Below are 27,533 nucleotides of genomic sequence, written 5' to 3'. Positions count from 1 at the left end.
TCTGCTCTTTAGTTGCTTTCTCTAGAGATGACATTTCCAATACAATTACACATTTAAGTACTAAAATATATTAATACACTAAAATACAGAGGGCAGCTAACACAGGCAATAAACGGATGCAGCAGTTTGTGCAACAGTTTGAGTAGTAGTTCACTGAGAAGGGCGCCAGAAGACACCTTCATTTTTCATAGTAGCATACGCTTTCTCAGGTATAGTCATGACATGCCACAGAGCACATTCCCCAGCGGCTGCTGGAGCTGCTGCATCGGCTGTGTCTGAAGCTTCGACCCAGACAGACCCTCTGACATCACACGCAGCTCGACAGGTCTCAGGCTGCGGGGAGTGCTTGGGGTCCCTCCGTGAGGCCTGGGCTGACAGTCAGTTCTCTTGCAGAAGGTGTGCTGTAGTTGAGTTGTCACCCAGTAAAGGAGTTACGGGAGGAAGTCAATAGGCTGTGTAGCATCCAAGAAGACAAGCAAGAGATAGACAGGGTATTCTCGGAGACCATGCAGCTCCAGGAGTTCCCACCCCCCACAGCGGTGGAGTTGCCCCAGGGCTCTGTGCCATGTGAAATGGTACATCATAAAACACTGCAAAAGACGGCTGGAAACTGGTCACTTCTCACAGAAGGAGAAGGGCTCTTGCTCCTCCTGAAGACTTGCATTTCAGGAACAGGGTTAATGCCCTCAGGCTGAGGAGGAGCTAGGTATGGCTTCAAGGGAAGCAACTGGCCTGACAGACCCTGTGCCATGCGGAAACACTCAGAAGAAGCAGCGAGTGATTGTTGTGGGTGATTCTCTGCTGCAGGGGACAGAGGCACCCATCTGCCGACCTGACCTCTTGTCTAGAGAGGTTTGTTGCTTGTCAGGGGCTCAACTAAGAGATGCCACGGAAAGCCTGCCAAGGCTTGTCCATGCATCAGATTATCACCATCTGCTGCTCTTCCATGTGGGCACTAATGACACCAAGGGCAAACTGGATACCATCTAACAGGATCTTCGAGCTCTGGGGATGGTGGTCAAGGGTCTGGGAACCCAGGTCATTTTCTCCTCAATCTTTGTCAATGAGGGGGAAGGACAAGAGGAGCAGTAGAGAGATTTTCCAAGTTAACAACTGGCTGCACTGCTGGTGTTGGCAATAGGGTTTTCGTTTGTACGACCATGGGACCCTGTTTGAAGATCAGCAACTGACAGGGAGAGATGGGATACACCTCACTAAGCAGGGCACACATGTCTCTGCCAACAAGGTGGCCAGCCTGGTAAGGAGGGCTTTAAGCTAGGAAAGATGGCGGAAGGGAAGAGTTATAGAGACAGGGTGGTCAGCAAAACATGGCTCAAATTGGGATGCCTCCAGCAGGTGCACGCAGCCAGGGAAGTGCATACAGGACATGGCTATGGAGGATCCTCTTGCACCTCTCTGGAGAAGTCTGCATGCTCAATTGCCTCTCTGAAATGCCTGTACACCGATGCACACAGCATGGGGAATAAGCAGGAAGAATTGGAGATCTGTGTGCGGTCGCAGGGCCATGATCTCATTGCAATTACAGAGACATGGTAGGATAGCTCGCATGACTGGGATGCTGTCATGGATAGCTATGTGCTTTTGAGGAAAGACAGGCCAGGAAGGAGAGTGGTGGAGTTGCTCTTTATGTGAGGGAGCAACTGGAATACATCGAGCTCTGCCTCGGGGTGGATGCTTATGGGTAAGGATTAAAGGGCAGGCTAACATGGGTGACACGGTGGTGGGGGTTTACTACAGGCCACCTGACCAGGAGGAAGTCATCGATGAGGCCTTCTACAGACAGCTGGAAGTAGCCTCACAATCACAGGCCCTGGTTCTCATGGGAGACTTCAACCACCCTGACATTTGCTGGGAAGAGAGCACAGCTAGGCACAAACAGTCCAGGAGGTTCCTGCAGAGCATTAATGGTAACTTCTTGACACAGGTGGTAGAGAGGCTAATGAGGAGAGGTGTGCTGCTGGACCTTAGACTAACAAACAGACAAGGTCTGGTTGGAGATGTGAAGGCTGGGGGCAGCCTTAGCTGCAGTGACCGTGAGATGGTGGAGGTCAGGATCCTGCGAGGAAGAAGCAGGGCAATAAGCAGAATCACAACCCTGGACTTCAGGAGAGCTAACTTTGGCCTCTTCAGGGACCTACTTGGAGGAATCCTAGGGGTTAGGATTCCCTGGGAGAAATTCCAGGGCCCTAGAAGGAAAGGGGGGGGATCCAAGAGAGCTGGTTAATATTCAAGCATCACTTCCTCCAGGCTCAAGACGGGTGCATTCCTCTGAGCAAGAAGTCCAGCAAAGTGGGCAGGAGACCTGCCTGGATGAGCAAGGAACTCCTGGCAAAACTCCAGCAGAAGAAGGAAGTCTACAGAAAAGGGGAAAAGGTGGAAAAGGGGACAGACCACTTGGGAGGAGTAGAGGGACACTGTCAGAGTATGCAGGGATGCAACAAGGAAGGCTAAGGCCCACTTGGAATTAAGTCTGGCAAGGGATGTCAAGGACAACAAGAAGGGCTTCTTCAAATACATCAATAGCAAAAGGAAGACTAGGGAAAAGGTGGGCCCGCTGCTGAATGGGGCGGGTGCCCTGGTAAGGAAGGATACAGAGAAGGCAGAGTTGCTGAATGCCTTCTTTGCTTCAGTCCTCACTGCCAAGGCCAGTCCTCAGGAATTCCAGACCCTGCAGATGAGAGAGAAAGTCTGGAGAAAAGACAACCCTCCCTTGGTGGAGGAGGATCGGGTTAGAGATCATTTGTGCAAACTTGACCTCCACAAATCCATGGGCCCCGATGGGATGCAGCCACGAGTGCTGAGGGAGCTGGCAGATGTTATTGCTAGGCCACTCTCCATCATCTTGGAAAGAACACGGAGAACAGGAGAGGTGCCTGAGAACTGGAAGAAAGCCAGTGTCAGTCCATTCTTCCAAAAGGGGCAAGGAGGAGGACCCAGGGAAACACAGGCCTGTCAGCCTCACCTCCATCCCTGGAAAGGGGATGGAAAAACTCATCCTGGAGGTCCTCACTAAGCATCTGGAGGACAAGAAGGTGATCAGGAGTAGTCAGCACGGATTCACCAAATGGAAATCATGCTTGACCAATCTGATAGCCTTCTAGGAGGGGATGACTGGCTGGGTAGAGGAGGGCAGAGCAGTGGATGTTGTCTCCCTGGACTTGAGCAAGGCTTTTGACAGTGTCTCCCATCACGTCCTCAGAGGTAAGCTCAGGAAGTGTGGGCTGGATGAGTGGACGGTGAGGTGGATTGAGAACTGGCTGGATGGCAAAGCTCACAGGGTTGTGAACAGCAGCAGAGAGTCTAGTTGGAGGCCTGTAGCTAGGGGTGTCCCCCAGGGGTCAGTCCTGGGTCCAGTCTTGTTCAATGTATTCATCGATGACCTGGAGGAAGGCACAGAGTGCACCCTCAGCAAGTTTGCTGATGATACTAAACTAGGAGGAGTGGCTGATACCCCAGAAGGCTGTGCTGCCATTCAGGGGGACCTGGACAAGCTGGAGAGTTGGGTGGAGAGGAAATCCATGGAGTTCAACAAAGACAAGTGCAGGGTCCACCACTTAGGGAGGAATAACACCATGCACCAGGACAGGCTGGGGGTTGACCTGCTGGAAAGCAGCTCTGCAGAGAAGAACCTGGGAGTGCTGGTGGACAAGCTGACCATGAGGCAGCAGTGTGCCCTTGTGGCCAAGGAGGCCAGTGGTGTCCTGGGGTGCATTAGGCAGAGTGTTGCCAGCAGGATGAGGGAGGTGATCCTTCTCCTCTGCTCAGCCCTGGGGAGGCCACAGCTGGAGTACTGCATCCAATTCTGGGCTCCCCAGTACAGGAGAGACATGGCACTACTGGAAAGAGTCCAGCAGAGGGCTACAAAGATGGTGAGGGGACTGGAGCATCTCTCCTATGAAGAGAGGCTGAGGGAGTTGGGCCTGTTCAGCCTGGAGAAGAGAAGACTGAGAGGTGATCTCATCAATGTGTACAAGGATCAGAAGGGAGGCTGTCAAGAGGATGGGGCCAGACTCTTCTCACTGGTGCCCAGTGACAGGACAAGAGGCAGTGGGCACAAACTGAAATACAAGAAGTTCCATCTGAATCTGAGGAAAAACTTCTTCACTGTGAGGGTGACAGAGCAGTGGAACAGGTTGCCCAGAGAGGTTGTGGAGTCTCCTTCCCTGGAGATATTCAAAACCTGTCTGGATGCAATCCTGGGTAATGTGCTCTAGATGACCCTGCTTGAGCAGGGGGGTTGGACTAGATGATCTCAAGAGGTGTCTCTCAACCTTGCCCATTCTGTGATTTAGATACTCTTGAAGAATGACACACTCTCAAAACTCACTGAGAAGTTATGGTGAATTTACCTGGCCCCACAGGAGTACACTACAGAGAAAGCAGGTAGCCAGGATTGGTCTGCAGGGTATTACAGAAAGGCAATCTTACTTCAGTCATTTTTGGCAACTCTTATCAGACCTCGGGGAGAACATGGCTGTGCAAGACTTGTCTAACCAACAGGCACTGGTGGAGCAAAGAAATAACAAAGGAAGTAATAGTTACCTCTAGAAGTACAGAATACTACTTTCTGTCTCAATGAGTGCATCATGCTTTTCAGAAGTGAAAGGCTCTAGCCAGCCAGGTATCACCAGCAAGCAAAACATTCATGCATACAAACTAGTCCTCTTTTATCCTACCTTCTGCATACCATGCTCTTACACAGGCAGTCTTCTCCCCCTCCTCTGCCTTGACAAGACAGTAAACTCTATCTGCTTAAGAATCAGGGATTATGACATTAATTCGCAGCAGCAGAAGGCTCAAAGAATCCCTGCGGCTGTGACCTGCCATAACACAGGCCACATACCAAACACCTGCAGTTCCAAGGTAAGCTCTATAAAGCATGCTTAGCATCCCAGTGAAGTCCCAGGGGAGGAGGCAATATATTCTTAATAGTCTCCTCTTCTCACAATGACCTGGACAGAGAACACACAGTCAAATGAATTTTTAAGGCTTAACAAGCGTGTAGTTAACTCATCTTATCTGGGAAGGCTTTACAGACCGAAAAATCTTAATCTCTGTCTATAAAAATAAGACAAAAAGCAAGAGTCCAACAGTTAGAAATCAGACCACATAGTTTTGAAGTTCATACATGCAAAGCCAGAGGACACCATAAAGCTAACAGGTGATGAGATTTGATGTCTTTTATGGAATTTGAAATAATTTCAGTGATGATGTAAAACAAATCCAAACTCAAACAACAAGCAAGTCTTTGAACCAGGCCTGTTATCTGACTGTTCCTATTACTAATCGATACACAGAAACATTCTGTTTCTGGCACCCTTCCAATCTAAGGAACATACATGCCCTTCCACCACACAGCACTGTAGGGTTCAAAACAGAACGGTGTCAGGATAGCATTTCCTTCTGCAGCATGGTTTCCAGCACAGATATTCAGCACTACAAGACAAATAACTATTTCAAGATAACAAATGTACAAGTTTTAAAAATAGCAACTTTTGGGGAAAAAATGGATTGAATTTTCAAAAACAAAATAGTAACCAGCTAAAATATGTGCATGGCTCTCTAAATAGAGAACGAAAAATAAATTAACCCAAAAAACAAGCAGCCACTTAAAAAAAAAAAGATGCCAGTAGAGATCAGCAGAACCTGTTAAATATAGAAACTTCACAACCTGAAGTGGAAAGAACAAGATACACTTATCAAACTAATCTCATTTTCAACATTAGTGTTTATCTTCCTTAGCTCTCTTGCAAACATTACCAAAACATTAATGCAAACCAAAAGACAAACACATGCACATTTCCTACAAGCACATCCACAACACAAGTCACATGTAGCTTGATTTTATTTTGAGAAACTTGGTATCTTTGTGCCATCGTCATATCATCTTGGCCTCTCAAAAAGGGAAGACATCCTTTAAAGAAATTTACACTCTAGAGGGTTCATAGGGAAACTGCTCTGCATATCTTAGAAAGAAAGGATCCACAGATGAAAAAAGCTAGTTTCTCAAAGCTTCAAAAGTAAAGCACAACCAGCTGTTGCTTTAGTCCTGAGAAAACAAGCACCATACCAAAACATCTCTGCCCACTCTTGTCTCAGCAGCCAATTCCCCTTTCTAGAGATGGCTTGCCTGCTCTGAAAGCTTTTTGGCAGCACCTCATGCCAAAAACCGTGCCTGGAAGGTCAGCAAGTGAAAGGAAAAAAGCCATCGTAACTTAGGTTCAGGCTTTTGCAGATGTAAATGTTGCCGTGTGAAGCCTTAACCAAAACCACCACCCAAATAAATGAGATCCTGACTGCATGTGCCCAGCTCTGACAATACAGTATGGGCTGAACAATGAGAAAGTAGCAGATGAACTTGTTACGCAACTGTTGGAACTTCACGCTTTTTGAAACACATTTGGGAGGAGAGATGAGGGTGTCATAGGGAAGGCAATAATCTCTGGGAGGGATACAGACATGGATGCCCAGCCCTGTGTAGAAGGCTAAGCCTGCAGTAGGAGATGTAGGTTGCCAACAAGGACCTAAAGTGTCACCCAGGCAGACAGAGCAATTGTCCTCATCCCTTTGGTCCATGGTGCCCAACTAAACTGTACCAGAGAGACCTTCATTGGTATGAATGTGCAATGTGCATCATAGAACAGAAATTGCTATCCACCTGCTATACTCATCTCACTTGGTAAATAAATTTTAGATTATCGGTTACCAAGTGCTATGAATTTGTTCTTGTGGCCAACCCATCTAAGTTCCCCCATGACATTTGCGGCAATTATTTCCCACTTGTTTAATGGCACTAGGCACCTTAATACCCTAAAAAAAACTAAGTTTTTGTTTCCCCCTCTTCTCTTTTATTCTATAGAGGAGACAAAGACAACGTGTGTGATTAGGGAAACCACAGAAACGCACACTAAGATCCACCAAAAAGCTATAAGTCACCTGCAGGGGACTAAAGTAAGTTTTACGGGGAGCAGAGTTCAGCCCCAACATAAATAGCCAAAAAGCTGCAACTTCAGCTACCTCAAAGATTCAGATTTTTTAGATTTTCCTCAGCATAAATTTACAGCAGCATGTAGAGTTTTTGATGTATTCCTCCCCCTGGTTTGTAACTTTAATAGGATAATTACTTTTGCAAAGTTAATCTGATTCTCTCCCCCTTTCCTTACAGGATTGATTCTCGGCAATCATTTAATGATATTCAACTATGATGTCAAGCATAATTGACTAACCTAAGGTTTAAAGACATCAGCTATTATTAATAAAGTGTTTTAAAACACATTTTGCTGACATGGCCATAGTGGGAATTTATATGGAGCTTTATGATCACAAAACAATATAGCAAACTTTTACTGCATTGCTACAAAAGTTTTGCATACAAACTACCCTGTGGTAGAGGGAAGGGGGAAGAAAGGGGCTAAAGCATAGAAATTGCATACCAAAAACGTTTCTAAAATGCATTCTTATAAAAGGCAGATGCCTGCTGATTTAACCAAAGATGATCAGCTTCTTGCAGATATTTAAGCAGCAGATCTAGATATTACACTGCTTTTTTCTCCTGCAGAACTGGAATTTCAGTGTAAGCCAAATCTAACATAAGTTAGCTTTAGAAGCTGCAGACCCGTATTAAAAAAGGACAAAACCCTAAACCATTCTTTATCTTTAATTTAACATAAGCCTGTTCCTACAATCTAGGAAAAAATCGTGGCTCCATTTACATTAAGAATCTTGTCACTGACTTTGGGTGTGCGGGGATAGAGTGAAAAGAGGAAAGGAAATAGCAGATGTCAGACTCCATAAACTTCTGTTTTCAGTATAACTGGCTCTTGCCTGCGGCAGGAAGTTTACAGCTCTTCTAAAAGCCAGAAGAAATAGCCAACAGTAACTGAAAGACGCTAGGTTGGAGACAGCATAGCTCCAGTGCAACATCTTCCATTTCTGAGTTGTATCTTTCCGTTGCCTCAGTTGAATTTACTCTTGCAAAGATGAGAACAGGTCAAGTTTCACTTATGCATCTATTCTAATGCACTCACACAGGAACTGATTCTTTGGCTGCTTACTCAAGTTTTAAAAACATATAATATTTCAACAGAGCTACTTGCTATTTGCAGCTGTATAAAGCAGGGGCGGAATCAAACCTGAAGATTTTGGCTTTCTGCTTTTATGAATAGCCAGATCAGCATTCAGTATCAGTTAGGTAGATAAGACGCTGTGTGTGCGCGCCTCTCTGATTTTAACATTCAGACGTCAAAACAGCAGCAAAATCACTGACAGGCAATCAGCAAAACCTAAAGCAGTGATGAAACTATTTTCTATTTTTTGTGCTATACTGTTTAGTAATTAACATCTGTGTCAAAAGCTTTACAGTTACTGTGAAAGTTGAAGATATTCTCTGTGCTGTATCTCTCCCCTCCCCCTCCCCCCCACCATGGTGGATTTTACCTCTCCCTAGCCTAGAAGATGAAGATGACTTTCCTCTGACCCCAAGTCCCCAAAGAACCTTCAAAATGAAAAATATCAGCCTGAAAAAAAAGCTCCAATTTTAGCACACCAAGAGAGCACAGAGGACTTATGCAAGCACTCCATCTGCAGAACTGAGACCATGAGAGCAAGATCCATGCAGATGCACTGCAGTTATCCTTAGGCTGATTTATGGGAAAATTAGAATCAATACATATCTACTAGATTAATACCACATCCTACAAAGAGCCGGACATCTCTCCAGAGATGCAGAATCCTACCATCTTCTACCTTACACTTTCTCATAAAGTAAGACCCAAGTGTCAGGAGGACATTACCATGACATGACACAGCAACATGTAGCTGTAAAAGTTATTCTTCTGCCTACAGTGCCAAAACTTGGCTGTCTTTAATGGTACGAAGTTGAACTTTGGACAGCTAGAACATTATCATCTTCACTTCTGACTCCGGGATATTTAAGAAAATAGGCAGCAGGGACAGATGTGCTTTTCAGAGTCTGTATTTTCATTCCCAGTTCTGTTCCTTACAGAGGCAAGGACACAGATCAAGTCCTCTCCTTAAACCCTTTAATTAAAGGGGCTAAAGAAAAGGCAGTTCCTTCTAAGGCAACGTAACTCAGCTATGCTTGGTTTCATTATCACGGCTACATACGTTTACACGCAACTGCTTGCCTCTAGAAGATACTACCATCAACGAGAACTGAGGGCACAGAGAGGAATTTAGCACCTTTGTGTACGGGTTTTTAGAGAACACCTGGTTTTGGGCCAGGCCATGTCTACAATATGTGAGGGTAGATTAAAGGGAGCAATCCTGATATCAACTATCCTAACGTTACACAACACCAGTGAAGCTTAAACAAAGCTGTCCTAGTGTGAAGTTAGAGAGAAAACAACTCTTTTTGGCAGTTACCTATCTGCAGAGGTGTGCTGCTGGGTTTATTACGCACATTGTCTTAGAAAATTTCTTAGCATAAAGGCATTCTCACAGGAACAAGAATTAGAATCATCAGAAATCAGAGTTCCCACTGGTCTGGAGGCTGGTTTAGGGAGAGTTTCTACAACAAGAATTGTTTTAACTACTGTCGCAATGAAATCTCCTTTCATAAGAATTATAACTCGGTGGTAAAAACAAGATATCAAGCAGTTCCCTGGTAAGTGATGAGCAGAGAGAACTATTTTGAAATAATCTAAGGAGTAAAAATCAGTTGGAAGACTGTAGTTTAAAAAAAAAAAAAAAACCACACCCACACAAGCATACATTTTTACTGCAAAAGAAGAGGCAGCCTATGACCAAAGAATGCATTAATATCAGCAAGGTTATGTCATTTATCGTTTATTATGTGGGAACACTTAAAAACCTTAGGCCTGAACATGGGTGTCATTAAATAGGATGAAAGTATGCTGCTCCCTCCTCTTGAGCCCACTGACTTTTGTCAAATTCTTTGGAAAACATTGCTGTGGAGACATTCATTCCCAGACAGTTGTTTTAGATGCACTTAGGTAGAAAGGCAACAAAAATTCTTCTACTAAAAGTGTTCATAAGTCTTAAATGTGTCTTGATATACTGCTTTAAACATAGCTACTAAAAGACCTAGCTTTGGTATTTCTCCTCTCCTGTATGTGTCAGTTGTTTGAGCACTTCAAGTTATTAAAGAGCAAAACTGAAATCTGTTCTATGACAGTAACAAATCAGAAATTGTACATAAATGCAAAGATCCTTATCTTCCGGAAGAAAGGGTGGTCAACCTTCAAGACACATGCCTAGATACAGCTAAGGCAAGTGATTATCTCACAGAAGATAACACACAGTTTTCTCTAGTTCAACACAATGGTTTCTTATTTTTATTTTGAACATTGGATACACTTTTGCACACAGTGCTTTTCCTTTTGAAGTGCTGAAAGTCATTAGCGATGCTTATTGACACAAGATCCATTAGATTTTCTAAGTAGCAAATGCTCTCTATTGATTTATCATTAAAATTAAATTAAGTGATAACATTTTAATATCAAGTTCAACAGCACTGTTCTACTGCAGCTTGGTTAGCTAAGTAGAAGCCTGGGTTCCAAAGTGAAGCATATACACTTCACTTTTTAGCATTTCCCATTTAGAAGAAATTTTATCTACAAACTCCACACACAACTGAATTCCTCTCTAAAGCATCCATTATTCAGCTAGCATTCATCGCCTCATCTCCACAACAGGAGGTGGAATGAGGATTACATGAGATCAAGGTATTTTTCCTTTGGACTCAAGTAATACCATTCTAATCCAGTCTTGTTTGCAACAAGAAATAAACAAAATAAAAATTTTAGGACCAAGGTCCTCAAAGGTGAAAGTCTATCAAACTGTCGTGCCACCTACCATCGTACTGCATCCTTGCTACCCTTCTGTGATCCTTCATAACTTCACATGGCAGAGAAGTGATCATTGCTACACTACATTCAGTTCAAATAAGCGAGTACCGTTCTTCAAGTGTCAAAGGCACAAAACAAGGTGCATGAGGCAAAAACAGAGACACTGGAGAGAAGTCCATAAGTGACTCAATCTTTACAGGGAATACAGAGCAAGGAAGACTACTTTTTTCAGAGCGTCAGGCAGATGCTTTACAAAAGTTTGTTGTGTTTCATCACCACTGCAATGGCTTGTTGCTTTTGTGGACTGCTCAAACAGAACCAGAAAAGGCAATGTACATAAAGCTTTATCTTGTATTTAACATCCATCAACTCTTCCAATCAAAGATAACAGCCAAAATCTACTTCTGTCTTCTGTTAGCACAAAGTAATTCATGGGATCATAGGATAATTCAGGTTGGAAGGGACCTCAGGAGATCTCTAAGTCCAACCTCCTGCTCAAAGCAGGGTCAGCCATGGGATCATAGCAGTTTGCTCAGAGCTTGATCCAGTCAAGTCTTGCAAACCCAAAGCTGGAAACTGCACAACCTCTTTAGCTACTTTTAATTACACTGGTGCATAAAGCTGTGAATAATTTACTGCCTTTCAAACTCCAAAACTTTTCTATGCAAATGGCTTATAACATTTAACAATCAAATACCAACAACGACATGTGGTAGTATGTTTCTCGGTGTTAGTCCTATAGCCAGCTGAGATGAGGTAAAGGGATAAAATAAGTGGTAATCTTTTTTCGACAACTTCATGAGAAAAATCCTAGAGAGAAAGGTCTTTAAGAGAGGATTGATTCATCTGCCATAAATGTTGGCAGGGAAAGGTGGTGTCTGGTTCAGGCCCCCAGAGTCAAAAGAAAGATACTATTTCTACTTTGGTCAATGGAGCATCAGCCTCACAGTAAAGCTTAGAGTGACATCGCATTCCTGCAAAGAAATAAAGGCCATTTAATAAAGAGTGAGTTCTGGTGCACCTAGGTAGAATTAGAATTGAAACCTATTCCAGGTCCTCAGTTGCATAAAGATAAGGTAGTTGGTTCAATGTAAAAGTTTTGCCTAAGAATACAAGCTCAGATTTTGATCTGAAGAGTGCTCGAAATGGTGAAACAGGGGAGTTAAACATAAGGATTTTTATCCGCTAATCACATATCAGATAACCTCTTCAAACACAAGTCAATTTTTTCTTGCATATCCATTCAGTAACCTTTTCATCGATGCTGGATGCGTCAGTCACAACAGCTATCTATTGATAAAATTTGGCCTAAATACTAACATGAACATAGTATCCTCACGTAAGCACACTGGGTGTTAAATGTCTACTAGCAAGCAATAAACAGGAGTCAAAAAAATGATCTCTTTAGCAGTCAAAATACCACATCATCATCCGCTTCCTCCCAAACAGAACAGGAAGGAGAGCTTGGCAGAGTGATGGGAAAAATAAGTGAACAACATTTTTTAAAACTCCTTTTTTGAAAGGAAAATAGTAGGAAAAAAGAAACAGTATAGGCAGTAATTACAGATCACAATGGGATGTTGCACTTTTCCGCTCTCTTGAATAGAGCAAACCTGTATGTAGGCAGTTTCCATTCCTGAGCATAGACAGTTTCTATTCAGGCAGAATTCATGCAGAAGGGAAGATTATTAACTCACTAGTTGTAAAAGGCAAACCTATGCAGGTTAAATATATAGGAAAAAACCCACATATATACATACAATATAGCAAGATAGATTTCCTGAAAGATAAATAAAAATTTCTTAGAGATGATCTATTAAATCTGACTGGGGAGAGCAGAAAGGGCAGGTGTAGTGTAAAATTAGGATGTTGACTTTGTAATTCAGCTCTAGGTAGTTCATGTTATTAAAAGTGGCTTACTCAGTGAATGACAGAGAGAGAGTAGGTTAGCGCATTAGTTAAGCAAAGCCATTACCGTCAGTACCACCAGTTCTGCCCTGCTCACTACAGTTCCTGCCATGACGCTTGTCAAAGACGAGCCCACACCACCACAGACCCTAGAGTTCTGCCTCCAGAGCAAAGCCATAAAGCTGAGAAAACATTTAGAATACAAAACCTAGCATCCTGAAATTAGAAAGTGAGAGTAAATTAAGGATACCGTAAACCCTAAGGCCCACCCTCTCCCTCCTGCATCCCTTTTCTAGCTCCCTTTCATTCTCCTCTCATCACCTTCCCTTTTCCACCTGCCTCTCACAGCTCACAAGCCAGGAACAATTTGGAAACTGCATATACTTGTGCGTAAGCTGAAAGCAGAGGCAGCATGTTTGGTACATGACATCTTTACTGGTGCAATGGGGAGAACTGCTTCCAGCGCTCAACAAACTAGATAATGAATATTTGCAAACAAAACTTTTTTGCCACACCACACAACTTTCTATTGCTGAAGAACCAAAAGAAATTTCTTTTTCCACAGCTTACGAGTGTCCTGCTTTAGTACACAGGAGTAATAACAGCTACACAACAGAAATAGTTATACAAATTCTGTAATAAGATGGAAAAAAAAAAAAACAACAACCTTTAATCCTGCACACCAAAGTGTTTTCACCATTATACCCTAAACTTTCCAAAACATCACCAGCTACAGAGGCAGCCATCACTCATAAGAGAAACCTGATTGGGGCGGGGGGGGGGGGGGGGGGGGGGAGCAGGGAAGAAGGAGAATTGCACTTTCCATAGCTGATGTCCTGGTTTTCTGTGCTTATGTGTCATGCTTGTAGCATGCTATGACTGTTCACTTGATTCCTCCTCTGACAGAGCTCATGCTGAGGTCTGACGTATGCTGGGAGCAGTGCTATTAGGCTAAAGCGAGAACACCACATAGGCCGGCTACTCAAGGACAAGAAGAATGACGTCTGCTATCCTTGCAGTTTCATCGGTAACTGCTTATTAACACCTGATAAGACCGAAATTGTTTGGAATTAAGTAAATCCTTGTCCAGTAGCTGAAATGATCAATAGAAATGGTACAGACCAAACCTCTGAGCTAGAAGGTATAAATATGTCAGCTCACCCAAACAGCCTTTGGAGCGGATCCATCAGCAGCTAGACTGCTGAGGTTCTCCTGCTTCTCTGTGCAACCTCGGGGAACGCTGCATTGTGACAGAGGAGAAAGGATGAGCACTCTCACTCTTGCTCAGGTAACTATTTTGCTTATAAGCATTTGATATTAACAAATAATCAAGAAAATGAATCAGTAAACTAGTGAATTAAGTAACTAGAGAATTAACTACTTAGGTTTGTCTACAGAAAAGGGATTATCTCTTTGCCTGTTTGCTTTTTTTCTTTCCTAATGAGCTAGTAAAAATAAAGTTTGTTTACACATTACACTGTCCTGTAAATTGGTGAGATCAGAACGAACCATGACATAGGCATCCTGAGAAACTCAGGAAGCCAGGCTATTTTGGAAAACTTTTCTGGTGTGCATAAACTACTAACTGCTGTGCTCTGCATGGAATAAACAATAAAGGAAGATGACATTGCTGAAGGACTTGTGGTCACTTCTAGAAGAAACGCTAATTTGCAGCAGTGGTATTTTTAGATACCACTAAAAAGTAAGCCCAGTTAGCAGTTCTCAAAAAATTAACCCACCTGTTTGATAGATCATAAGTGGATAGATCATAAGGAATCATAATCCCTATTCCAAGCACCTTAACAAGTTTTGCTTGCCTTCACAAGACGTACAAGATTTTCTGTGGTTCCAAACTGTGGACAATCGTTCATTAAAGTATGGTTCCAATGAGCCATAACCACTTGCTTTAGCACTGATTTATTAAGTGATTTTCTTACTACAGCTCAATCAGTTTCTCAGAACCTGACTGCGTTGCTATGATCCCCTAAACTGGATGCTCTTTTCTGCCACCTTCAATATTTGTGATGTTTAACCTGTCACAGAGGAAGTCAATTGTCAAGCAGACTTCAGAATCGTGCAGAGAATGGAGTGCAGTCATATACACATAGTCCAGCTACACGAAAATTTTTCTGAAGAGAAATCAGAGATGTCATAAGTCATCCTCAGACACTCTATGCAAGTCAGGAACAGGCAGCAATGGCAGGCGGAAAGCGTGGCGTGGTGTGCGGGGGATGAGTTGTGCAGGAGCACTAATAAAGTAATTAAAGTTAAGTCAGACCATTCCCCTGGCGACAGAGATTTAAGACAGCATGTCCATAGCCAATTTTCAGTCTAGAAGTTAGAGGAGTAGCTATTTATGATCCTTCCTCCGAGAAAGGGCAGAAAGATATCAGAATTATTTGAACTGTGGCCTATCATTTTTTTCCCCCTCTTCAGCCAAGCACTTCCTATTGGGGCGACTCTAAGTATGTTCCTATAACATAAAAGGACTTCGGGAAGGGTTAAGAGAGATGTTTGTTCTTTCCTTTGGTCTCTGCATGCTTGTAAAATGAACAAACAAAAAAATCACTGCCAGGTCACTTATTTCTCTTTAGCACATCAGACAACATATTTGGTGACAATACATGGCTTATCTTCTACTCCAAAAAGTGAAACAGTTTTTTGAAACAGTTATCATACTGTTTTGTCTGTAAAAAGGAAGTGTGTTAGCTGCAGTATGCAATATCATATCTGCAACATTTATAGGGATGAATAAAGTAAGAAGAAAGAAAACTAAAAAAAACCCACACCTAGCTGACAATTTATAGGAACTGTTCTTCTATGTTCAGAAAAGAGTTTGAACCTCTGGAGATGCTAACCTATGACCTTCTCTTCTTTGCTGTAAAAAATTAAGAAATGGGTAACAACACGCATTAGTGTCAATGAAATAGAATGAGACGATTTTGGACTTTTCCTACGCCAGACTTCTTAGTTCTGACTGATCTTATGTCCTTGCTGCACCAGGAGTGTCTCACAGCCTATGCCTTCTCCCACCTGTCACTACAAAAGGAAGGCGGGGGAAGGTAGGGGGAAGGTAGGGGCTTTTGACCCCTCATTTTACATTTATTTGCCTTCTGCAAAGAGAACCACCTCACCAATGCGTGCATCTTAAAATACTGTTCTGAGCCCCCGAAGGAGAAACGGAAGAGCAAGGTCTTGCCTGCAGGCATCGACTCCCTGCTCTGCCTTAGGAGATTATTAACACTGCCATATCCCACACAACTTACCTTAAGGTTACTTAGGGTAGGATCAATAGTAATACATACGCTTTCCCTTTCAAGCCCGTAAGGGGCAGAACTTTGACTAGGTTTTCCCCTTTTATTGTTCATTTCTTTGGTGGGGATGGGGGGCCAGGGGTCTCATAGGCTTTCATTACTCACAGCATTCATATTCAGTTCATTGCAGATTTGGAAACCCACTGCTTCTGGTTCAAATCTAGATTTTAAAACAACTTAGTTCTCAATTTAGATTTTACTGTGTGTACTAATAGCTAAAAACATAGCTGTTGTATATTAATTTGATTACACACTAACTTTGCTAAATATTAATTCTAATACTGAAATTAATTTAGAATATGAACTAACTAGAACATGAATTAATTAGAAGTGGGACAACATTAGCATGATTTATCAGTGCTTTTACATTCAAAACACAATTCTTATGGCTCGGTAACAGATATACACAGATTCAGGAGAGGCACGGTACCCTCAATATTCATACTACCAGGCTAATAAGAATAGTAAACAAATACAAAACAGTTAATTATTCTTCAAGTACAAGATTCTTAAAAATGCTCAGTTACCTAAGCATTCATGAGAATTCAATAATTCATATTTAATAATCTGATAGTAATAAAATTGATACATGAAACCATAATTCTGTTAAAGTGTTGTCACTTTTTTAACTAAATGAGTTGCATCTTAAGATCTTCATCTTAAGGTTTCTTCAATATCTAAAGTCTCCCATTCGATTCCTTATAAATATAGACAAAGAATAATAGGGCAAAAAATCTTAACACGTAAGCACAAAACGAAAGCATACGTGAATTAGAGGCCACCTATCTAGAGTATCAAGTGCAGGATTCTAGTTGCTAACTTTATTACAGAAACAGAGGCATTTCCAGCACAAGCTATTTTCTCATATGCAGAGCAATCAGAAAGCAAGTGCATACACATAGAAGACTGCAATTACGGGTTGCAGGCTCCATCCAGTACTTAAATGTTTATGAATTTGTAAACCAGCTTTCCACAGCTTTTTGTTAAGTTGCACAGGGCTTGATCCCAGACTGGTGTTGTTAGGAGGAGCTTTGTCATTAACCATTGCATACTAACAGTGTCTGCAAAGGCCCCTGGTAATCAAGCACTACGGACAGGAGTTTCCTATTTACACACTGTTCTGAGCAGAGGCAAACACTCAAATTCTCAACAGCTGATTCCAAAACACCCCTTAAAGCCATCAACTGTCTTCATTCTCTGCCAGCTTCTGAGAGAACACAATGGCATTAAAACCCTTTCTGCTGCTTTACATTCTCCCCTCTGCATCCTTCCTCAAAGAGGAGATTGCCACTACTTGGTGAGTCAAGTAGCCACTTATTGCTGTGATTGGAGATCTTTAAATAAAATTTAAAAATGGAAGGTAAATGTAAGTGCATTCAACTCCACCAAAATCCAGTACACAATTTCAGTTCTCCAGCTTGATTTTAATGGAGGTTCTTCAAGGGATATCAGAAAACAAGAAGAGCAATTTAGCCAAAAATATAACTAAAATGCAAGCATTTAAGAGCAAATCAAGCTAATGAATTGCATAGATCACCACAGCATCAATTTCCAGAGACCACCACAGATAAACAGACAGAACCCATCCTTCAGGTCACCTGATAAGAACAGGGTTTTAGTTGGCACAATTTAGCGTTAAACTAAAACACACAAACTAAACTGGAAGATATGTTTTTAGCTGAATGAGAGATCAAGTCTGGAGCATCTTTACAATCATTTCCTTTTCTTGGGTTCCTCAGAACTTTTCACTTCGTGCCTATAACCCTACCTCTTTCCAGCAGTCACCCTTGCAACTCAACCACTATACCCTTTCTCCATCTGTTCCTCATGTACTCAGTGGCATTTCACATGCATACAACAGCTTTTTTCATAAAAGGTATAAGCAGTGAAATCACAACACAGTCTCTTCATTTCATACACTGTATGGATTTCTTTAGCAGTCCCTGACAGAACCTACACGTGCAGATATGACAGCACCAAAGTCTTTTGCAGCTCCCATGGTTTGTCTTCAACACACTTTGGTAAAATAGCCACCACCAACATCAGATTTCCTAATCAAATCCTTGTTTATTTCTCTTGAAAGTATTTTATGCCTTAGGGGACAGTTTCCAAGTTCTTCAGGCTACCTATTCCCTGAGCTGATCAGATCACAGAGCTGTGCCCTTGTTGCCTGGCTGTTAGTCCTTCAGTTTGGAAAGATACTGTCCTTGCTCTCAATTTTATCTAACCCTCTAGCAGACAAGTTTTTGCTCTCACCTTGGACCTGGCTTTGCTCTGTCTTTCTCCAGTTTTAGAAGGCAAGCCTGCATCTCTCTGCTTCTGTAGCTCTCACAGCTCTCTTCCCACATATTTTCCTTCCTAATCACAGCTCAACAACTTTTATGGGCCTCTCTTTTCTATTTACACAGGGTGGGGCAGCATCTACCACTAATCAGCTGTAGCTTAGGAGCACCTGGTCCATTATCCTATGGCAGGATACTCTACTTTGTGTTGCATAAATCCATACCCAGAAGAGAGAATTAGTACATATTTCCAGTGTTTTACCTGAAGTAAAAAACAAAACCAGCTGCAGCTGCTGTTATCTAGAGCAAGACACAGTTTTTCAGTTAGATTTGGATACTATTTATGCACTGGTATTAAAAAAAAAAAAAAAAAAAAACCACTCTACTGAAGACACTAGAGATTGCTGGATTTCCAGATGGTGCAATGGAAATCAAAACCTTTTCTTTATAAGTCTTGTAGAACAAAATGTATTCTTAGCTTACCAAAACACAGCTAATTCAAGTCAGCATACGCCAGGAATAGATTTATCTCTTTCCTTTAAAAGGCCACTCTACAATTAGTCTGAGGAAAAGAAATTGAGTCTTTTTTTGTGTATTTCACCAATTTGCTGCTGAGAATAAAAAGTAGGCAGTCTCCCTTGTGACACTCCAGAACTCCTAACACTGCTAAAGGCTGAAAGGTTTGGGAAGACACATAAGGGAACATAAACAAACAAACAAAAAGCAGAAGTTAAACAGTGAAAGACGTATCTGAAGGAAAGGTAATTGCTGAAGACTCTGTAATACTTAGTAAATACCCTGTAAATACAGAAAAACAGAGTGGCCATGCAATGATGAGGTTACATTAGTACTGATAAAATTTTCTGTATACACTAGCAAAAATAAAATAAGTATCAGGTAAATACCATACATACTGAAGAACAAAAGTTCTTAGAGAATGCCAAAGTCTCAACATAAATCTACTTTAAAAAGCCACACCAAAAAAAAGGAATATAGGTATGATATAACTAACTCTCTCTACAGAAATGGGCAGGGGGAAGGCTGAAGAAGAGATATGCTTCTAAAACGAGCCTCTGCAAGGCGTTCATGCTAAGGCCCCAAGTATCTTCCTGTGGGTCACTCCAGGACCCGAGTTGCGTACACAGCTCAGTAGCTGTGTTATTCCTCCCTAGCTCACAAGTGAGCAACATTCCTCTATTCCATACCACTGCAGATGGTGAAGTGTTTGACGGTTTTATATTTTCTGCAGGAAACAGTGAATTCTGCCAGTAAAGCACGTCTCCAAGAACCATCACATCCTGGCCCACTGCTCACTGACCACCACACGTTCACAAGTCATGCAAAGGCGCTATCTTAGCAGAGGTACTTTGTAACTGTTGTTGCTCTCTGTCCCCTGCTCCTGTATTTCCATACAACTGTTTTCCCTTTGTACCCTGCAACAAAGGGAGTGCATGGCTTTAAGTTTTCAGCTGTACAAGCCTTGAGGGGATATAGACTTTATGTTCGGCTTAATGTTCTTAGGTAACTTTCTCCTTGGTAAAGCCTGAGCTATAGACTCTAATTTGGTAGGGGGAAATTAGAAGGGAGGGGTTCCTGGTTTGCTAGGTACAAATGAAACAGGGTGTGGGGAGGTGATTCTTCCTTCTGCCTTTCTCACCAGCCCCAGTTTTTATTCTCACCTAAAAATAAATGCTTGTGCCTACCCTGTGAGAAGATGGATGGAAAGGGAAGTCAGCTTCAGAGCACGAGAAACGCGATGCTAAACACACATAAATCTCCAATACAAAATCTCCAACCACCCTACAGAGAAGAAAATTGGCTGTAGATTCCTTAAATGTTTGACGAGGTTTGCTGAATGTGTGGTATATTAGGAATGATCATGTGGAAAGATGAACACATTTTTACGACGAGAGAGTTGCTTGTCTAGTGCTTACTGGATGTAAGATATAAATGCTCCAGGAATACACAGTGAACTCCCTCCTATAAACAATGTATTTGTGCAAGAGTCCTCAGTTAGCTCAAACAGCAGCTAACAGAGGACCAGACCGGGTGGAATTCAGGGAAGCTAACAGTAAGGTGGAGGCAAGAGTAAGCACCACCCAGCAGCTAAAAAAAGTCAGCAGTACAGGAACAAACAGGCTAAGGCAGAGTAGCCTGATGCACCCTAATATAACCACTTTCAGTAACAATGGGGTCACCCTGAGGAGCTGAGTTTTTAGGAATTATACTGAAGTTAAAAGCAGCGGGTCTTAGGAACGCTGATAGAAAAGCGGGGAGTCAACTACGTTCCTCAACATCCAATCACTACTAACATAGACCAGAAAAAGGGAGAAAAATTTTCCTTTGTCATCACAGAATGGTATCTCTGGACAAAACAGACATGAAACAGCCAGTTGTCTGCCTGACTGCTGTCCCTTTTGGAATTGATTTGATACAGATAACATCCGACTTGGCTGATAGCCAGAGAGAACTGGGGCCTCAGCCACTGCCAGACATTGATGACACACGTATTGTTCCTAAAGGCATTTTAAATGCATTGCACTCTTACTTCTCATGAATGTTAACAAAGTGATAGGTTGCAGAGCATCTGACTCTAGCATACTGCATACAGTTGAGGAGATAGTATATGATGCTTGAGAAGAGCCAGTCTCTCTCAGGACACAAGAAACCATGAGGTTATGGACCTTTAAAACTTTTAACTTGAGGACTGCAAGTAAATTTCAGGCCAGACACGAGAAGGCACAGTCCCTGCTGATGGTTCCAGATGCAGGATTTATGGCTGCCTTACATCACCACAAAAACCATTACCATTTGTAAGGTGCCAATGGATCTGCCCCTGAAGTTTTACTTAACATACCTACTTCCTAAATAGCAGTAAAATGTGAGGTATTGGAAATCTTGAAAGTCCCCCCAGCCTCTACCGTTCTTTCCCCAATTACTTCATATATTTGGGAAGAAATAAATGGCCAAAAAGCCATCACAGCGCTAGTTTCCTCCTTCATCCTACCATTTACACCTATTCATAGTAACTGTATCTTGGACAGCCATGTGACTTGGCAGTTTCTGTAGGCAAAAATAAATCAAGCCAAATTTACTACAGGGAACAAGAAAGGCAGAGGAGAACTGAGCATTCAGATGTAGAAGTAAAGCCATCCATTTTAATAATAAAGGCAATTTTATCATAATTTCTGTGAACAACAATATACACCATCTTCAGATATATATTGGTTCAGGTGCTCTGTTGACTTACATCCTGCCTGATAGGTATGGCAAATAATTTACTTAGGGGAGTATGCCTCAGCACCATCTGATATTTCCGCATTCATCTTATTCTCATTTCATTAAGATGACTGCCTAATCAGGCTGTTGTAATAATGGCAACACATCACACATGACATGGAAGACCACTCTTTGACATGAAAGCAAAGCTTCAGGGTATTTGTTAGCTTCTAGTTACCCTTCCTGCATGCAAAGACAATTTAAGGTTAGTTCAATGTAGACAGGAACTTCTGAAATCTCTGATAACTTGTTTGGACTTTCTAGTTTCTTAGCAATAAATGGCAAATGATTTTAATTGAATACATGTCTAAAACAAATAAAACCTCTTAAGCAAAGCTTTGTTTTAAGGGTAGGTATTTTATTATTAATGAAGAAAAAAAAATAGCAATGGACAAAGACTTCACGTTTATTCTCGGTAAAGCACAGCTTTGAGGATGGTATAATCTTCCACCCAAATTGCTTCAGTGTGTATGGGCGAAAAACTATGAATTATTTCTTTAGCATCAGCACTCTCCAATAACATGACTGAGCCATCCTCTGGACACAACTCACAGGATTACTCAGCTTGCATGTATTTCCTGCATCTGCTTTAATGTGCGCTGAAAGAAATGATCCTTCAAGTAATTTCAGTAGCTTCGGGATCAGACTTTAAATCTTTCATCTCCGTTAAAACAACATATGCAGGAAGCAAACTGAGCTGACGTATCTATTTCAGTGATGTGGACCACACTCCAACAGACAGTGGGCAGAACTTGCCAACTCAGTTCCACACCATGTCCTGTACAGCCAACATAGGGCAAGGACTGCTGATCTTCACCAGCTTGGGCCTGATTTAAATTGATGTCCTAGAGCTGACAGACTCTGTATCCATTAACACATTTCATGGTGTAGAGAAACGGTTACATGTACATGTGAAAATAAATGAATTGAACTTGATGAAAATACCTTCTTACCCTCTGCTGATGTTGATTCCCTCAACTACGCAGAAATAAATCTGTTGCCTGCTGATGAAAGATAAAGCAAGAGAAGAAAAAAAATCACTTTGGCATAGACTTTCAGCTCACTGTGTAGTGCTTTAGAGTCCAGTCACAAATCCTATTAGCATTAATCAAAGTAAGACGATGGGCTTTCTAACATGTTTGGTCTGGCAGACAGAACCTGTACAAATTTGAGATTTGGAACTTCACAGAGCAGGGAGAGAGAAGGATGGGTGGTTAGATCTCCTTAACTTACCAAAATACTAATCCACGGAGCATAATGAGGAAAATATTGGAGAGCTCGTTTCCTATATTGACTTCTCTAAAGCATTGCACGCTAATAAGCAGCGCACACTAATAAGCAGCTGTCACCAAGGTGGGTAGAGCAATAAAATCTCAACAGTCAAGCTGAACAGATACAGTCCATTACCTATTGAATCATGCCCATACAGGTCTCTCAATTGAATGATTACAGCAGTACCAATGGGCTGTGCACTGCAGTGTTGTATTACAGCTCTGGTTCATAAAATTTTACAATATATAAGTAAAAAATTAAATGCTACTGAAGACATAAGCATTTCTTTCACACATGCATCAGGCATATCCAACAATGGCTGAGGTTTAAAATGCATCCAGGATGAATTTCTAGGAAACTGGCCAGAATCTAACGCAATTCAGTCACATGAATCTCCCAAAAAGACATCCAGCAAAAGTCTTGTTTTTGAGTATTTGCAGCTGATATTATAATTGTGTGGCTATTACTATACTACTGTTTGTCCTTATTCTTTATTTTGGAAACAGTTCAATAAGCATGTAGGCAGATGAGCCAGAACCAAAATACATGCTTACTGGCATGTGTTTTGAAGTAATCAACATGAAAAAGAATATTCCAGCCAGAGCTGCATAACTGGAAAGCTACATGCCATATCTAATTCTGAGTGTGCATAAAATCTAAATATCTGCCTTATTGACACAGTCAATCTTTTCCGAAAACTACACTTCTGTTCAAATAATATCATTGACTACTTTTGTTAGAGATGGTCAAATAGTTTTCTCCAAATACTGATTCTGGTAAATTTGGGTAAGCTTTTGTGTTGTGAAATATTCACAACCATCACCCTTATTTGCAAATGTTCTTGGAAATACATGAAGAAAATTACAAGCAAACAGCCTTGTCTGTTGACTCTTCACAAGCTATTGAGCCACGGTATTTTCTGTTTGACATTCAAGCCTCAAAATTAGTTATGTGATTAATCTGCCTACTAAAACAAGTACATTGTATCAAAATACCTAGATTTGTTCAAATTGTGCTCTTTACTCTTGAGGCTTGTTTTGAAAGATAGAGCATAATCTAATAACACTGCCTATCTACCGCTACTGAAGTATTTATGCTTTCCTACCCCTAGGCACCAATACCAGGTCAGCTCTCATTTCTGGAATAAAAGTCAAGTTTCCCTGTATACGTAGGCTTAATCTAACAGTTTTCACCCATTTATATCAGCAAACAACATACAAAAAATATGATTGTACTCTTAGAACTGATTTCCTGGAAGAGTTCAATGAAATTCCTGAAGACAGTGAGATTTAAGCTCCTGCTTTAATTAACTCATCCTCTGAAAAAGCAAGAATTCATTGATACCTTTTTCTTGAGCAGTATCTTAATAAACCAACCAACCAAAAATCACGTTTATAGCCTTATACCAGTAAGGGACAGTGATATAAACCAACTGATTCTCTGTTGCTGTACCCACACAATGTAAAACAAGAGCTGATCAAGGAGAAATCAGACTCTTGAAAATTAAACATGCATCTACTCGTGTATCAATCGTGTTGCTAGGTTATAATATCCAGACACGCGTGTACCAACTGAATTATTATGATCAAACATTTTCCAACTGCCACAGAGCTTAGTGAGAACAGACAGATCAGTTCTCACTTTGCCTAGGTATGTTTGCCCCAATTTAATAAATCAGCTATATTTGAAAGTGAAAGCCTGCACAGATTTTAGAATATGTTGCAAATAACAAATCTGCGTGAATTAACTCTTACAAAGACGTAAATTCTGCAGCCACAATGTAAATCAACTGTGTTGCACGTCTACGAGACCTAACAACGGCATTTTGGCAGTTTTGGCAGAATGCTAATGCTCGTGCCCTCTTCGTGTCTTTCCATACACAGCTGGAAAGACTCTTCCAGTTTGTGCCCAAGTTTTCAAACTGCGGGAATCTGTGACCACTTTCAATAAAGTCACTCTGCACATAAAAGCAAATAGTCGCACCAAAATGACTTGTGGTGTTTGTCACTTTCATTAACCCCATAAACCTATTACTGGCATTTTCGGAGTACGCTATCCATATATCCTTATGTAATTCCACTCACTTCATAGGCTTGCATCAATTAAGGGCAGAAATGTTATTGACATAATTCTGCTTGAACTGGTATCAGTGGTGCAATTTTGGCTTAGCCTATTGTTAACTGTTTAAGAAAGTAGACCATAATTGTTTAGAAACTGTTTTAGAAGCTACTTCACATTAAAAAAAAAAAAAAAAAAAAAAAGTAATAGCCATTTATGCCTGAGCTGTTTGGTTTTGCTTTTGTAACCCTATATTTGATCTCAGTAAACAGTACACACAGCAAGCAACAACAAATACAAACTTTGACGAGTAAAAATAAGGCAATGCATCATCAAGAAAGGAAAATACCCCATTTAATACTGCAATCAATAATTAAATAGCTTAAATAAAGAGACTGAGATCATGATTTCTGGATAAAAAAGATCTAGGAAATCTTACTAGTACTTATCGGACCTTAAGAGGTTTCTATTCCACTGGCTGTTTTGTGCCATGTCCAGGCATACTGTGGCTTGTTTTCGCAATTGTCTGCTCAAACTTCAGTCTTACAAAATACTCACAAATCAACAAAAAAGCACTGTGGGAAAATTGAGGGCAAAGAAGAAACTACCTAGCAACTCTTGAGGCATAGCTATACTTACGATGGGACACTGAAGCAGTGTGAGCTCTGAGGCAGCTCTGCCAAACTGCCTCCTGCTGTGAACCCCCCAAAGAAAATTACTTGACTTTTAATCAAAAGCTAGGTTTCTTTACAATATCAACTAGAATATTTATCTTTTAAACACAGTAAACAGAGTGACAGGAATAGTTTGTACCCTGCTCTCTCCACATGCTTGTACCCATACAAACTGGTCCTTGCTTCTACACCCTGTTTCAGTCACCTAGTGATATTCTGAGTAGCAGCAAACTCCACCCAGTCCCCTCTGGTTCCCTTCATATCCTGGCAGGTGGGCTGCTCTCCATAGTTTCTCAGCACCTGCATGAAAAGAAAGCTCCCACTTCGGTGATGTTGCCCAAAAACTCCTGCCCTCACCATGCTCAGTAGCTTCCTCCAGGGAAGCTCCTCCCCATCCTTGCTCCAGGGAACGCTACCCGACCTGGCAAAATAAAACCTGAACGCAGATCAATCAAACAGTTTGTCACAGTTCCAACACCTGTGGCTTAATAAGTGCTTTGATATAACATGTTTATATTTCTGTAGAGTCATTACTCTAAGTCCCAACTTTTGATTAGTAAAGTGAGGCCAGGGCTAAGGTCATATGAAAGAAAGCAATGTGATGGGTTCCACTGTTCTGGCATAAGTTGTCCTGACTAGACTGGACAGACAAAAATAAACAGAAAACAAAGCACATTTTAAATAGGCTGACAGTCATCTGATAGGACTAAACTATCTAAGCAAGCACAGAAACAACATCGAACAGCTGTACAGGAGTCCTTGCAAGGACTATTCTAATGCTAATTGGCTTTATCAGCAGTGACTTTATTTTCTTCCAGATCACTGATGAAGTTTGCAAAGGAGAAAGATTGGGGATAAAGAGCAAGAAGGTGAAGACACAGCTTACAGATTGCTCTGTAAACTAGGGCACAGCTGAAGGGTAGGTACAGTAAAACATTAGGTACATGCTAAGAAAAGGATTTCAAGAGGCTACCTTTAGCTAAGGAGACTTCACTTCAATAGGTAGTGGAAGAAAATGCTCCTGCAGAGGAGGATTCAGAGTAACTTCAGGTACTTCTATTCTCCTTCTGGCACAGCCTCAATCTCCCTCTTTCTTTTCATTATAGCTGGAGAGCAGGGGGATTGAGAAGATGTTGGCTTCTGTGAATGTCCCCCAGAGAACAAAGACCAGAGTTTGGAAGACTCTGAAAGCAACTATGTTTAAAGATCTGCACCCCACTCTGCTTGTTGACCTTTGCATGATAGTTGGGAAATCATGAGAGTATTAGGAACTCACCCTAAAGAAAGTGGGCTTGCATGGTAGCAAACAACAAGAATTTTACTTTTCAACTTAATCACGTACTGCAATGAATATATTAAAAAAGGTGATATGAATTTGCAAATGCACGTACCACATGTTACTCACTGCTCTGAGTACAGAGTGAAAAGAGAACAAGCATAAGAGAAGAAACATATCTAAGTTAGGAGGAAAGATTATTTTGAAGAAAATCAGAAGGAAATAACTTATTTCTCAAAAATCTTATCTAGCTTGCCTAAATTCAGCAACTACATTTCAAGAAGGCTTTGGCATCCACAGATGAGTACATCTGCAACCACAAAGATTCAGAAGCAGAGGAACACAGTTAGGATGCCAGGCTCCTCTTTTATTTTCTTAATCTATAATATAAACTATCTTAAATTAACGTAAGGTAACCAGATATGGTGGTGAGGTCTCAATCAAAGGAGAAAATGAATATAACTTTCACCTATGTAGCTATGAGACTGTGTTCTTCTGACCTTTTAGCTGTAGAAAACCCTGACTCATCTCTGTCTCTCATCTCCAACATTTCCTTCTCTACAGCTTCTGCTCAGCCTAGATAAAGCTGAATTGACTTATGCTACCTGTTAGAGTTACAC

General features: G+C 41.4%; 1 long non-coding RNA gene across 1 annotated transcript in view; it reads right to left on the bottom strand.

The window, feature by feature from the left end:
- The window catches only part of LOC138061123 (uncharacterized), a 117,696-nt gene extending 90,796 nt beyond the window's left edge, over positions 1 to 26,900 (bottom strand). The window contains exon 1 of the long non-coding RNA XR_011134770.1: positions 26,611 to 26,900. This is a non-coding gene — a long non-coding RNA (uncharacterized lncRNA). The remainder of the gene's footprint in view (positions 1 to 26,610) is intronic.
- Positions 26,901 to 27,533: the final 633 nt, after the last annotated feature.

This window comes from Struthio camelus, chromosome 1 (genome assembly GCF_040807025.1).
Source record: "Struthio camelus isolate bStrCam1 chromosome 1, bStrCam1.hap1, whole genome shotgun sequence".
Taxonomy (NCBI): domain Eukaryota; kingdom Metazoa; phylum Chordata; class Aves; order Struthioniformes; family Struthionidae; genus Struthio; species Struthio camelus.
This window is presented reverse-complemented; position numbering and strand designations above follow the sequence as displayed.